The following is a 16,754-nucleotide window of genomic DNA, read 5'->3' as shown; positions in this document are numbered from 1 at the left end:
AACGGCCTATGTCTACCAGTGAGTTCATGGCCTCGCCCACCTTTGCTCGGACTGTCCACAGGCAGAGCTGAACCCAGGCTACAGCATTAGGAGCTATAGCTAAGGCTAAAGCTCTGTTAGCATTAGCTATCTTGTGTAAGTAACTCGTATCTCCTGTTGATTCTGCATTTTGTGGTGTTAGGTGTTCTCTACTGCAGTGCTGTAAGGCAATATATTTGCATGTATGAATATTCATGAGCAAGAGCCATCTGAAGAGACCGCTGAAGAAAAGAGACCAGTGAACTAAAGCAGGGCTAAATAGAAACACCTGAGCACTTTTTTCCCCAAAAAATTTCTCACATGGCATTCGTTCATGCTAGAGAATACAACTAAACATTTTGAAATGAATGAAAAAACGATGGAATGAGACTTTTTTATTTTATTTTAGATTAACATTAAATACATATAAAAAGGGACACATATAAAAATACACAGTAAAACAAGTTTTTCCTCCACAATCGCCTAATCCAAACCCAACTGAGATGGAGGAAAAACAGCGACATCTGTTCAGCATCTCCAGAAACTGAGACACTGAGAAAACTATTCCAGGTGACTCTACGTCATGAAGACACTGCAACTAACAATTATTGTGATAATCAATTAATCTGTCGATAATTTTTTCTATTAATTGATTATTAATTAGATAACAACTAAATATTTTTATTAATATTATTTATGTAATATATATGTCATATATTTGCTTATATTGTTCAAATGTAAAATATTTTAGAGAACTAATGTAATTGTATAAGGAACACACAACCTTCCATTATTAAAAATATTAGTGTTTACTTGACAAATTATCCCAATGTTACATTACATTAATTGTATTGAAATTATGTAATGACACAACAACAGTGTATGTAAAGTAAATGTTCACTTGGCTGTAATTTTCAAACACTTCAACAAAAAGTCAGAGTCAGAAAAGACTTTGAAAGGCACAGAGAACATTAAGGAAAAAAAATCTCTGAACATGGCTCCATTATGTTTTCTCTTCAGGTGCTCATGCAGTAATGCTGTGCTGCAGTGCGATTTCGCTGAGACAATGCTGATCTCTGAAGGTGTTAATGTAATTGCTCCCATGCTTTTGTTCTTGCACAGCTTTAATGTCTTCAATATTTAATTTACAATGTAAAAAAAGGAAACACATTGAATGAAAAAGGTGTGCCCAAGCTTTAACTGGAACTTTGTATATATACAGAATATTTTTGCCAATTCAATATGTTATATATATAATATATATAATAAAATATGTTTTGTATCCCTACACACTCCTCTTAGCTCACCTTTTTAGTTTTTTTTTTAGTAGAATTTCCTCAGAACATTTACAGTTTTCTTTTTTGTTTTCTGGCAGTAGTTACTGCTGCAATTTCAGCAAAATTACATTTAGATCGTCCAACTTTGTGTGACTAGGATGAGTATGTTATTTGCATGTTTGATTGCTTTGAAGCTATTGAAAAAATAGTTTATGTTTTCATTGCATTGGATTATATTTCAGGTTGTTTTGCACAGGAACCTCCTGTAATTGTTGGCCCAACTAACTGCCTCACCTTTTCTTCTGGGTACAGTTAAGGGAGCTGTACATTTGTGCCCTGATAGATGGGCTACAAAGCTTAACTTTTATGTTAATTACAGAGGTAAATAATTCGTCCAAATTAAAAGCATCATACATTAAAGATTGGCAGTCTACAGGGTGGCTTGAGTGTGTGCTTCGTAATGCAGCCTGCACTTAGGAGAAGTAGGTTGTTGCACTAAACACCACATGCATTATGCTCAATCAGGAAAGGTGGTGAGAGCTAGATGCACACTAACTTGGGATTGTGGTTCATTTTTGCATTTCAACCATCATATAATGAAACGTGCATTATACAATCACTATCTCTCTCTCTTTTTCTGAATAATACATTCAGAAAAATCTGGAGTATACAAGTTACTATACAGTTGTACACTCCCCTTCAAAAGTATTGGAACAGTGAGGACAGCCCCTTTTTTTCTTTTGTACTGTAACCCGGGGTGTCGCGTGCTTGGCACCACGTGCACACTTAGTCCACCTCTGATGGTAGTTTTTCCTCTGCGTTGTGTATTTTTTTTGTTTTAAAGGAGAGAGGCAGACTGGACACCAGTAATGTTCTTTTTGGATCGCAGCTCAGTAGCAGCAGTTTATTTAGTGACAGTTTCTCTCTCAGCATACATGCAGTTTCTCTCATCACACAGCATCAGACAGATCTGCAGGTCTCAGCCACCTTCACAAAGGATAACACAGAACTGAGTGTTTTAATATCTCTATCTCTATATCTGTATTACACAGCACCACATAGCTTATTTTAAATCTTAGGTTTCACTGTCACTTACTGCATATAAAACACTAACACTGCATAAAAAATATAAATTTATAAAAATAAACACTTAACAGAGCCATATTTTACACTAAAAACAGTAATAATTTACCTCAATACATTATAACCATGCGGTTCCCTCAATAGCTGCATGTTCAACATAAAACCCCCAAAATAACACGTAAAACATCTCAATATACACTAAATACACATTAATACAGTTTCCTGGAACCTTTTACTGCATTTTTAAGCATAATATAACCGTGGATGGTTTAATTAAACAAATATATTTAACTGGATGCTTTAGAACCGATCCTACCTTCACAAAGGATAACACAGAACTGAGGCTCACTGCTTCCTGAGCAGCCAATTACTGTGGGCTGAGCCAAAGCGCCACCTACTTGGCGGGGAACTACCGCCTACAGTACAATAAAAATATTTGGGTTTGACATAAAAAGCCGAACAAAAGACGATCCGTATTTTTGCTTTTATTTTTTATCTTTATCTGATACTGAAAAGATAGAACCTTCTGTCTGAACCCATTTATTTTACTTGTGACCAAAGATATTGAAACAGATCTACCTAATATAGATTACCGTATTTTTCAGACTACAAGGTGCAACGTATTATAAGGTGCACTATTAATGAATGTCTATTTTCTGGTCTATTTTCATACATAAGGATTATAAGGAGCATTTTAAGAGACACTATAAGGAACTTCTAATGCAGCAGGTCTAGCCGCTGTAGCTTAGTAAGTTAAGTAAAGCTAAGCTAAGTAAACAAAACTATAAACTGACTTTCTTTCAATCGATCACCTCTGATAATACTTACCTCTGAACGGAGGAGGTATTACCTCTGAATGGCGGTTTTCATCTTCTGCTGAAGCCACTGTACTTTTGTTCATTAAGTCTTCTGTAAACAGTATATTGTGATACCTTCACGCCTTCCCTCTGGAGGTTGTAGCCGATGTCACTAAAACAGTTGTTTTAGAGTCTTACTTTACAGCACTCACAAAGTTTTTTGTCATTAACTGCTGTTGTATTCCTTGGCCTACCTATTCAACACATTTTACTTAGTACACCAGTGACGACTTTCTTCTTCAGGACATTCTATATGATTGTACTGGTTATGGCCAATATTTTTGCAATGACTTTGGTTGATTTTCTGAACTGTGTATCAGATCCAGATGTAAATACCTGGAAATAAAAGCAGAAATGTTGATCTTTTGTCTGAAATTCTTCTTTTAATGTCAAACTCAAATATTTTAGTCTACAGCAGAAATAGTGGGATTGGCCTCATTGATCCAATACTTTTGAAGGAGACTGTATATAATAAGTTTTGGTGTGAAAGGCATCAACTATGCAATCTTCAAGGAAAAAAACGATGTCCCCTCCACAGGCTCAGTAATCAGCAACTAGTGTGACAGGTATCTGGAGAAGGTTTAATAAGCTAAATGTTAGGCTCTAGCTATGGCTTTGCTGAACTACAGACACCTTCCTAAAATATCTCTAAGGAATTGTCAAAAACCTAAAACAACATCCAAAGAACTGCAGGCGTCTCTATCCTCAGCTAAGGTCAGTATTCATGACTCAACCACCAGACAAACACTGGTCAAGGTTAGGATCCATGGCAGAATAACATGGCGGCGGTCATTACAAATCAAGACGAATATAAATGTTGTATGATTGAAGGTTCACCATGAAACAATTACACAATTGTTCACAATTCTGGAAGGATGTATTATGAACAGGCAAATGTAAAGTTGGCTTTTAGCACACATGGGATCCACCCATTTTCTTTTGTAAGTAAGAACCTGATACCAACTGTAATGTTGGTGGTCTAATGCTTTAGATTCTGCTTTGCATGAGATCATTGGTCAAGAGAATAATGAGAGGTTATTTATCTGTGGGCTAAAGTGCAGTTGTAGACAATTCAACCAAAAAAGCACATATAAAAGCCTATTTCACAATGGTCAACGAGAGTTTTTTGGAAAAATTGGCCTAGTAAAAGATCCAACCTTATTCCTATTGAAATGTTGTAGCAGGACCTGAAACATACAGTTCATGCTTAAAAGCCTAAAAATATCATTGAGTTGAAGCCGTTTTGATACAACAGCATTAAATAACAAAAAGGCATTTGGTTGCAGTTATTTCTGTAATGGAAGTGTACTCAGCTATTGAAGGAAAAAAACATTTTGGTTTTACATTTAGATTTATTGTAGTTGAATAGAGCTGTATTAGGTGTCACTACTATTTCTTATCCACTTGTGCAACACACACCTCCACCATATTAGTGCCTCTACGGTGCTGAGAATCACCCACCTCCAAAATAATACCTGGATTGTGGTGCTGTGGGTCCTGAGCATTAAAGAAAGGAGGGTGAATGCAGAGTAACCACAGTCCTTCTATATGATTAGTAAAGCTGATGATATCGACAGTAAGTGTAGAAACATATTGTCTTAATATTATGGATGATTGATATACATAGAATCATTTAATCACCTTTCTATACGCACACCTAAAAGTGAAAATAATAACATAAAATCTCAATGATTTGTCTCTGATGGATATGGAAACCTTGTGTGAGATGGTATACAATAGAGGAAAAGAACAAAAAGAAAATGACACATCCGCGGCATGACAAGGTCTTATGAACTCTATCAAAGGTTTACAGATTGTTTATTTGTGTGATGAATGTGCTATTGGCTTTATCTGAAGCCAGGGCAAAATGCTACATATGTGGCCTCACCCACATAGATGCACATCTACCAACAGTTTTGTTCTTCAGTTTACCTCTGCTGGACAACTTATTCAACACAAACAATATGCAGGAGGCACGACTGGAATGTGTCAGAACGGTAATCAGGCAGGAAGACGAGGAGGCGAACGTAAACACAGGTAATGCTGAGTTTTATTAAATTAATAAACAAAGAAACAAACCAAAACAAACGAGGGGTAACGATAACATAAACAAACAGGGAGGCTAAACAAAGAAACTGTTACCCCAAGGAGGAGGGAGGCTGGATGCAGGTGCAGACTCTTTATTTCCACAAAACACAAACAAATCCAAATACAGGCAGGGGTCTAAGTACCGGCAAACAGGAGTATCAGAGGAAGGCAGAATCGGGGTCGAGGATCAGGCAGAGGTCAGTAACAATGAAACAGATATCTAGAAATGCTCAGAACTCAGAAACACAGATACGGCAACTAAGACTTCGCACTGGCTATAGAGTTAGAGTCACTTAAATACCCCAGCTGATGATGATCAGCTGGGAGGTTGGGCCGGTGATCAGAACTCCGGCGACGTCGAGCGCTGCTGAGAGGGCATGGGTGGAGCCTCAGGGCTGAAAGAAACAAAGGATTAACTGAAACAAGACTGAAACAAACTAAACAGGGCAAGAAAAAAATAATAAAAAAGATATAAACGAGGAAAATAAACTAGGAAAATCAAGAAATAAACAAGAAGATAAACATGGAACAAGGAACTAGGGCTATGAATATGAAGAAATGCGGATAGACAAAACAACAGGAGAAGGTGCAAAGACTGATGAAAGCAGACTGAAACACAGGGCTATAAGTAGACAAGAAACACACACGGGAAGTAGAAACACCTGGGGCTAGGAGGCGGAGCTACAAATTACACACAGGTGAATGGAAAATTACTGGAGAACAACACAGAGGAGCACGGGTCACGTGAGGGTCACACACAGAGACATGAGAACAGACAGGAAACAGGGCAAGGACATGACAGAATGAAAGTTCATAATTGAGAAGTTGATATTTAGTGGCCTATTTGAGAGTAGAGTGAACATGTACAACACATTTTAGAAATTGCTCTAAATTGACCATTAATTTTGAGTTGTTATAAAGATACTTTAATTGTGTGATTATGTGACATTTTACCAAGTCACCAATGCCACAGCTCATCGCTTCCAGAATATTTGAGAGTCCTGTGATTCTTCTGCTGATGAATTCCCATTACAATCTCTGAAGGATGAAAGACAGTCAGTTTTTCAGTCATATCTGTCAAACAGTCTTAGATTAAGTTCAAAGCAGAGGAGCTTGTGAATGATTACTGGCACCACTGCAAAGTATGGGTTAGATACCCAAGAAAAGTGTCACACTTGGGAAGTGAAGTCAAACAGTTTTTTTTATGATTTTGGTGATTTGGAAGCAGCAGTAGCCCTGTGATCAAATCTGTTCTGTTATCCCTATAAAAATAATACACATAGTTTCTTACTCGTAACAACTAAGAGACAAATGATGTGTTCTGTTTTGAACAGGTCATGGCAGCAGATGAGCAGCAGCAACACAACAACAATCATCCTAAAGTGTATTGCTAATATTCTCTGAAGATTAGAGATCAGCGTCGTGCACTCATCACAGGGCCACAGTCGTCTCCCCCGCACTGTTAATACAATGCATATCATCCCAGAGACAAAAGGCGACATCTAAGCCCTTATTGTTGTCATGCCCCGAGGAGACAAAGCAAATGAACATCACTGCCCGCACGGAACAATTGTAACATGGGACAAAGCTGACACAATGGCATGTGATAATTTTCCGTCTTATCCCCAAGCAATTTCCTAAAGTCCCTGTGTCCTTAATTCCAAAGACAGATTACAATCTAAAGACACTGTGGATTATCAATACTGACACTGCTCCTCAGTGATATTTTAAGTAAGATACGCATGCAAATCCTTGACCTTATTTTTTTCATTGCTGTAATGCTCATTGGACAAAGCGATTTCCAGTATTTGTTCATTTGGCAGTGCGACACAATGCTTCTCTTTCTCTCTCTCTACTTACCGCCGAGACCATCATACCTGAAAACATAATGACAAATATTTTTTCAATTTTTTAAATATTTTGCTGACACATACCACACCTTAACTACAGTCACATTGTTAATAAAGGAAGTGATTATTAACTGTGTCATGACTATGAGGACATATATTTCAGTTTACTTGTCTGACTTCTGTGCCATCTGAAAAAATAAATCTGCCTATAAAACAATCATAGTGCATTGTACAAAACACATTGTTCCAGAAGTCCCAGCCTTTTGGCAACCTTAAATTTTATATTTATAGATTACTCCTTGCACAACTCACATGAAAATTAAACTTGTTTTGTCTCTGAAGATTTTTAGAGACTTCTTTATCTATCTTGCTGTGTGCTGTTGTTTTAAATGCAGTATATTTTAAGGACAGTGGAGGGGCTGATTTCTGATTGGTGATCTTTTGGTTTTTTTTTTTATCATGGCCTCAAAGAGCTGTTTCGGTCTGGCCAATCAATATCAATCCAAACTAATCAAACTAAAAATAAGACAGGCTCCTCCAAATTCTTCTCTAACAATGGTCTAATCATCTGTAGCTGAAGACGGTGCGACTGATTCTAGTTTTATACATTTTCATTTAAGTTAATAATTTGCTTTTTGTTAATAATTTATTGTGTTTGTCATTTTATCTCCATCTCTATCGATTGTTAAAATAAAGTGTAATGAAAATTTGTTTAAATTTATAAAAATACGAATGTTTTAATGGGTGTATTTATTTTTGTCACATGACTGTATGTTATAACACTTAAAAGGGACATTTTTTTATCAGTGGGCTGTTTTGTCTCGCATTTTGGACAATAGGCCCCAATTCCCGAATCACCTAAATGTCCATTTGTTGGCTTTTCTGTTCAAATATGAAACTGAGAGGATTTAGGAGGATAAAACTGGATAGATTTTTTGCTGCTGTGATGCCAAGAGGAAACAAATACACGTAATTTTCCATTTCAATATGCCGACACATGGTCAGATCTTTTGAATTAGAAGCATCCATGCCTCTCTGCAAATCATTACATTGTCAAATATAATTAATCCATGGAGGAAGATCACCATGCCTTAGCATTTCCTCCCATTACTCAGTCCCCTCCTTCTTTCTCACCCTGGCCTCTGAAGCTAAGCAGATGCAAACGTCCTGTCACATTCCATGTCATTAAACAGATCACGATGATCCCTGTCTTCCACACAGGGGTCGCAGGAGGGGAAAAAAGAGCACCACTGCTGCTGATGAACTCTTCATGCTCTCAATGCAAATGGTATTTAAATTAGATGAGAGCACAGTGGCCCACTGAGGCACACACTTATATACACATATACACTCTCAGCATGGGATTGCATATGTGCAGGCATGCATACAAGAATTAATTCAGGGTTCTCGCACTCGATTGGCCATCAGCTCTGGCCGCTGCCCTTCTCAGGCAACATAATCGGCCCTCTGAGCAAATCAGAGGACTCAACTCTGCAGGCCAGAAACAGCTCATTCGCACTAATGCGGGGAAATTAATGCGCTCTTAGTTATTAAGCGTGGTTATTACAAGGGGGCTAAATGCAAATGTGTGTGTGTAGAAGCTGAAAAAGTGCACTTACACCATGACCCCAAAATAAACAATGATAAACTAAATTGTGCAAAAGTGCAAAATCTTCCCATTTTTATCATATTTAACAATTGACAAAAAATAATGTAAAAAAAAAAAATATATATATATATATATATATGTGATAGCAAACACACTCTAAATGACAGAAAATGCTGCTCTTTAATGCTGATGCATTAATATACAAGTTCACAAAATACACAGACCACTGGCTTTTAACCACTTCATATAAGACAGTACAAACTGAAGTAATGCCTGAAATAAGAATAAATTCTATTCCATATACAGTAGATTGCCCTGGGATTCAGTATTTGTCTGACATGTTCTCCCACTCTTCACAGCTATGAGTATGAGTGCCACCTAATGGGCTCTTCTGCACACTAAATATGTCAAAATGTAAATTTTCTTTTAAAAAAATTATCGAATTAATTTCATTGGTTTCATGGTTCATGGCGTATAACTCATATAACATAACTGTTCTACACTAAGCACTGTACTGGAAATGTTCTATTTGATAGTATTTGTCATCATGTGTTCTTTGCTCCTACGTCAAATTGGACTGAGGGATTTAACATGAGCAGAGATTGCAGTGTTTCTGCCAATCCATTTGGAGCTCATTCCAGATTATGCTCTTATAGGAGTGAGGGCAGATTTGCTCCAGTCCCAAGAGAGGTGTGCTAAAGCTGGATTATGTACTTGTTGGACGGCCACTTGATCAGACAGAAGTGGCCAACAGCTGTGGTCAGTTTTGACGAGATGCTATTCAACTCATGTACTTGTTTGTGTTTAGCCATTTTGACAGTTTAAAAATGTCATTATAGAGAATATTATCACTGTGCTGAAGAAAAATATCTACAAAAGGTAACTTTTTTGTGTAATGTTTACTCAAACAATGAAAAATATAAAAGTACATGTTTTTGGACAGCAATGTTATTAACATACCAAGTAATGTCAAGAGGCTTTTATTGTCATGCCATCTGAGTACAGGTAAATTACATTTGTCCTCAACCATGGTGCAACATGGAGCAAACAGTACAATATAGCCAACACACAGTGCAAACGCGCAATGAATGTGCAACATAGATCTATAACACTTCAATAAATGCAATAAATACAGCAGATTTAAGACAGTTTAACAGACAGGACAGTGCAGTACCAATACGGGACAAATTAAATGTGTGTGGTGAGGATAAGGTGCAGAGATATGTGACATACTGTAACATATAGGTCATACATGATCACAATAATTACTGAGGTACAGAATATACAGTCGAAGTGGAGGTCTCTGTGTGTTGAGTGTGTGTGTACAGATACATGATCACAATAATTACTGAGGTACAGAATATACAGTAGAAGTGGAAGTCTCTGTGTGCTGAGTGTGTGTGTACAGTGGTGGATTCTGGCACAGTTTTGTGTGTGTGTGTGTGTGTGTGTGTGTTTGTGTGTGTGTGTCTGTGTGATGAGTGATGGGTGGGTTCAGTAAAGTCTTTGTGTTGTGTGTGATGGGTGGGGGCTCAGCTCCATCTCTGTGTGTTGAGGAGTCTGACTGCCTTGTGGAAGAAGCTGTTGCAGAGTCTGGTAGTGGAGGTTCGGATGCTCCTGTATCTTCTGCTGGACGGCATCAGAGCGAAGAGTCAGTGTGAGGGATAGGTGGGGTCGTGGTGTGAGGTGAAAGGTGCTTTCCTCAGTCTCTGCAGGAAGTAGAGGCACTGCTGGACCAGATGAGGTTCTCTGCAATATGAACACTGAGGAACATTTCCACTGCTGTTGTATGTTCAACGGTGGTGGACACCAGAAGCTCTCCTGAAGTCAACAACGTTTAGAGATAGGTTGTTGGTTCTGCACCAGTCCGTCAGCCACTGCACCATATCTCTGTAAGCTGACTCGTCTGGCTGATGACAATAGTAGTGTCAGCAGCGAAATTGATGATAAGGTTTGAGTTGTACTTTGCAATACAGTTAAGTGTCAGCAGAGTGAACAGCCCTGGTGGGTATATATGGTGCTGCTGGAAGTGTTGTTTCCAATCCTGACTGATTGTGGTCTCTCAGTTAAGAAATAAAAGTGCCGGGTGACTAAAGGGTGATGTATGCAGCACAGGGCATCTGTGAGCTTATGTATTGGAACCGAGTCGCAGCTCGAAAAGAGGCGGTGGCTGACTTCACAGGTATCTGAGGAAGAATGTGCTAGACTTTTGGAAGCATGTGCTTATCTAGACTTAAGTCCTAGATAAAAAATAAACTAAAATAAATAAATACACAACCCAGTTGCAGAGGGAGGAGTTCAGGCCCAGCAAGCTTGGTTTTCATATGATTATATATCTAATACTATTGTTTTCCATGTAATTATTGAATAATAAGTCTTGGAAAGTAATGTGTTTTATGATGCTACTATATACACATTACAAACAGTGAACATCATCAAAGTTCACTGATCTGTGCAAATATTTAACAATTCAGTTTACTGGCCAATTTGTGTCCAAATGGTACAAAAGGAAAACACTCATATGTCCATGTCTGTGTAAACAAATAAAAAAATAAATAAGAAACAAGAAAGCCTTCAAGTATTCTTTTGACAAAGGTGACTTTTGGATACCAGCGTCTGTCTGTGTTCTGGAGAAACAGGCTAAAGGGCGAAATAACAAAATGTCATCAGCTGAGCCTAAATCTCTAATATTTTAACTGATAAAACTCTTAAACTATTGGGCCAAACAGTGACAACAATACAAACAGAAATATTGGCAGTTTAATAGCAAAGGATTTAGTAGGTTTAATAATGAGGCCTGAAACTCTTTGATCACTACTTAGGCTGATGGACAGTTTCCTTGGCAGAAGGCAGACCTTGACCTTTGGGAATCTGTGAAGCCCATGGCAGAATTCTGATGACGTATGAACATGCCCTGTGTCAAAGTGACACTGATCTCAATGGGTTTTGTGCTGCCTGCTGCTATTTCTATGATTTGCTGCTATTATATATAATCAAAAAAGATAAAGAGATAAAGCTTGTGCTTTATTTTTCATGTTGTTATTGATAGTTCATGGCCACATTCTTAATCTGTTATTATTATAGTTGTGGTTATTCTGTACAGTGCACCAGTAGATATATACAAATTACAGATTAAACAATCTAAATCTGTTTCCTGTACAAGAATTGCTATTTTCACTTTAACATAACCAAATCTACATCATTCACATGTTGCTGAAAAGTGTTTGAAATGAATAAAATGGGCAACATTTTGCATATAATGATTAAAAGAGAAGTATCTTCCATTTGCAGAATGTCACAGATTTAAGCCATGTTGTAAAAATCTGATGTAAAATACCGCTTTCTAAAAAATGAAATATATTATTGTATTCATCTATGTAAAAGAAATGAATCAGATGTCTCTGAAGGTCAACGCTTTCCCTTGAATCCTGCAAACACAAATGATGGATTAGTTCTCGACTGTCTAAGTGTTTTCTATTGACCCTGCTGTTGTTATTGTTGCTGGGCTCCTCATCATTGTTGTGCCTTTACCACTTCATTCTGACCCTGGAATTCAGCTAAGAGCTGTTGGTGTTCCTGTATTTGCTCAGTGAAAGAACATTTATTTGATGGCTCATTTATAGCAAAGATCATGTTTGACTGCTAGATCATTATGTACAGTACCCTCTTTAATGTTCAGGACAAAGACACTATCTCGCTTGACATGTTACTCTGCTTCACAGTTAAATAAGATATGATTTAAATACACATTCAGATTTTTGATTCAGATTCACCACACTGACATTATAGCATATTTGTATTACCAGCTCCCCTCATTTAAGGGCACATAGCAATAATAGGTACATTAAAGCAGTCATGCAATAGACAGTCAAGGATTTTTCTTTACCAATTGTGGGGATTCTTCTGCCATCAAAAGAATGTATTCAATAGCCCACCAGTCCCTTCATGAATAAAGAGTTTAACAGTGCATTTTTTCCATGCAGTGTTTATTAAATATAAAATACAATGTATAATAGTTCAAGTTTGGGTTTAAAATGTCATTGTCTGCTGAAGTCAAAAAATCCAATCGCGAATAGTCCTGTGATCAGAAACTGAGGAAGCTCTTACGATGAACTGATGATGAACTCTCTCTTGGAACAGACTGAAGATTACTTTGCTTTTAACAAGGACACCCCCACAGGTTACAGTTACATACAAAGCCCTTGTGTAGGTGCTAAAGGTTGAGGCATATAGCTACACTCAAAATAGTAAGGCTTTTGCTCCAGTGTGACCTCATCGCCTCATCTATGTTATGAACCATCACACCTACTTAGATCACAGGGTGCTGGATTCTTAGTAACAGAATCAGAATTCGGAAGGTTATTGCAGGGAAAAGCTTTTTTTGGACAAGCCCCCGGCATTGGAATAGTATTGCAGTTTTTGTAAGATTATTATTATTATTATTATTATTATTATTATTATTATTATTTATTATTATTTAATTCCTTGTAGCACAAATTATACTTGTTAGTCAATCTTGATAATTAGTTTAATTAAATAAAATTTATCTTGAAGTTTAGAGACATTTTTATATAATTCTTAATGTTGATGCCACTATCCCGACATTCACACACATTGTTGACAGTGGGGTGGAGGGGCATTGATTAGGCTACAGTAACGGCAACATCAACGTGGGAGATATCAAAGAAAATGTCATTATCACCTGGACTGGCTCTAAACCACCACTGTCAGTAGAAAGAGAAACAGCTTCTTACTCATAAAAGATGAAATGGCCCTGAACTAGACATTTTTTCCACTGCATTAATGTGTGTTCATCACTGTTTTAATTTACTGTTTTAATTGTCATTCTAATTAATTTTCAGAAACATGGAAAATGGAATGCCCCTTATCACTGGCCTCTATTAAAAGCCTGACTTCAAGTCTAAAGGCATTTACTTGTTCACGTGGTGCTACAGGTCTTGTTTAACTGTGAAGAAGAAAGCAATGATAGAACCCACTAAGAGGCATTATGAAGCTCTAGTTTTAACCATGACATCTTGTGACCTTAGTCACATTACCTGCTCCTGTTTAATAAAACTTGGCAGCAGAAAAGACTGTGTATAAAGTAATGAAGCTGCAATCAAACATCATTCTTTGTTCATTTCTCAGATCAACACTTTCATGCATAAATTATTATATAGAGGAGGTGGATTTTTTTTACTCACAAAAAATCTATTATTTTGACGATTTTGCAGACTCTACTTTCAAAGGGGGTCTATATATGCTTAGAAGACTGAATATTTGGATCTGTGGTCATGGAACTACTGTATTTTAGTGTTGATTTTTAGGTGGGCTGTGGATGATTGATGTAATTAAATATAGGTCGGTATCTGACTGGCCCTGATGGTACCCTGTTTTTGAATAAACTTTCCAGCAGCACATCACCACAGATCCAGCCTCATACCTCACAATGGGTATATATAAGCAAAACTCTAGATGAACAGCTGGCAAACTAACCTACAATCTATCAGTCTATCAATTTGTGTACCATCCTGCCACCACAGGTAGGAAGTAATAGGATTAGTTAATAAATACTGACACCTCTGCACCTGCCTCACTTGACTTACTTTCTCAAGAACCCTGTTGCAGTTACAAATGCAGTACAAATACAAATTACTACACCATGTGTTACAGGATTATGCATGTGTTACAGGATTACACATATGTGATAGGATTAAGATCTGGACTGTGCTTTTTGAGGTATGCTTTGTTTCACTGTCCCGCTGAAAGAGTAATGAGCTCTGACAGGGCCCAAAACTTCAATAGATGTATATTGTCATGCAGGCAAGGCAAAGAAAAGCAACAAAACAATTCCAAATTTTTAAAAATACACCATGTTTGACCATATGGAATTACACTTTTGAAGGCATTGATTTGATCTCTATTTTGGTCTCAACACAGGACAATTTCCCAGAAGGGTTGTGGTTTCCTTAGGTAAATTCTGTGTCAACCCTAAGATCCTCTTTTGCCTTCTAGCATCTTAATGTGTCTGAAGGTCAGCTTTAATTTGTTGCATGTTGTTGAGGTTTTTTATCACTATTCAAATGATCATTTGTTCCAATCTTCCATCATTTATTTCTATCCTGTGCACACCCATGGATCTTAGCTACAGTTTTATGAGCTGTACATTTCTTAATGGCATTCCACACAATGGAACCAGGAACATTAACATCTTGATATTGTCCATACTTTTCTAAAATGTTGGTTCTCACATTTTCAAACTATTTCTTAGCTCTGTAATACACATCTAAACTGTCTGAATGTGTGCAAATTAAAGTAGCAATTTGAAATTAAATTATTTCTTAAGAATGTGCCAATAATATTTTTTTGTTTGGACACATTCCTTCTTATTAAATGTTTCTTTCTTCATTTTTAGTACTTTCTACATTGTAGATTAATATTGCAGTACATCAAAACCATGGAGGAATGCATAGCATACATTAGGCTGTGCTGAGGTGTTACAGCTAGCACCAACATGGCAGGATAATTAGGATAATGCTAATTATTAGCATTAGGATAATGATGAAGTGAAACCATACGTTTCTGTGTCTGGATGCACCAACTGACTTACTGGAGCCGCAAAAGCCATAATACTACAGTATATACTGCACTGACCAAGTAACGGTCACATCTGAAGTTCCATTCAGTTATAAGTGTCCTTTCCAGACAAGAGCTCACCAGCCACACTGTGTACAACTATATTTTATTAATTACTCCCAGAAATGTGCACCTCTTTCCATTTTAATATTTAATATTTTAAAAGTACAAAGGAACTTGAGATATACAGTTTGTGAGCTGTGGATTGTGTGTGTTTATGTGAAGCTGCTAATTTAGAAACAGTATGCATCACACAAGGAAAAGATGCTAAATCATTATCAGGGCACTGTGCAAAATGAACCGAATGAGACAAATGATACAGAAAAATGTAGCTACAGTTCTGTGGAAAATTCTGATTTGCTAAACCAAAAAAATATATATTACATTGCAATTAATGAAAAAAGCAATATCTTTTAATCTTTTAATGTTTTTTTTATTCAGTATTTGTTTAAAAGCTTGTAGACACAAACTCATAAACGCTTAAAATAGTTTAAATTACAACTGAAATCAGAAAAAGTTAGAACAATATAAATGCAATGCATTTTAAAAAAGCAGCAATTCAATTGAACTTTTTAGCACGCGTGGAACACTTGATTATAAAAACACTTACATGCACATGTTGAATGAAATTTGACTTTTATTTGTAACATTCCCTAAACGTAAGATTTCAATGGAAAAATGTCACACCACCTACAAATAAAATACATATACAATATTAACTATATACAGTCATTGTTAAGTCCTTCAGTTAACTTCTGTTTACCTTCCACTGTCTTTAAAGCAGCATCCTCCTTGGTGCAACATAAATTTTAACATGCCCACTTAATTTTTCGTTTGAACTCGTTCACGCACAACACTGATATCTATATATCTATATCTATCAATCTATCTTTATATCTATCTATTTATACATCTATTTATATATCTATCTATATCTATATATCTATCTATATATCTATCTATCTTTAGATCTATTTTTATATATATATATGCATATATATATACAGTGCTGCTTGAAAGTTTGTGAACTAGTTGAGTGGTTTAGATTTTTCTTTTGTTTTACCACGATTCTCTTATTTTATCATCACCGGTTTTTGTATATGAAATGTTAGGTTTATGTTCATCGATTCCGTTTACCCATTTTGAGGGAACTGTGTGAGTTGCAAGCAGACTACATGAAACATGAAATCAGAGCATGTGCAAAAGTAAATGAACCACAGCTGCACTGGTAAAGTCAATTAGGTAAAAGACTCAGGTGAAACACATGTGAGTGCTCTAGTAATCAATTAAGCAGACCAATCAAATGAGACATCCTTGGGAAAGGTTTTGAGCCACA

The sequence above is a fragment of the Astyanax mexicanus genome, chromosome 1 (assembly GCF_023375975.1).
Source record: "Astyanax mexicanus isolate ESR-SI-001 chromosome 1, AstMex3_surface, whole genome shotgun sequence".
In the NCBI taxonomy this organism is placed as follows: Eukaryota; Metazoa; Chordata; class Actinopteri; order Characiformes; family Acestrorhamphidae; genus Astyanax; species Astyanax mexicanus.
The sequence above is the reverse complement of the archived record's forward strand: the minus strand, read 5'-3'. Positions refer to the sequence as shown.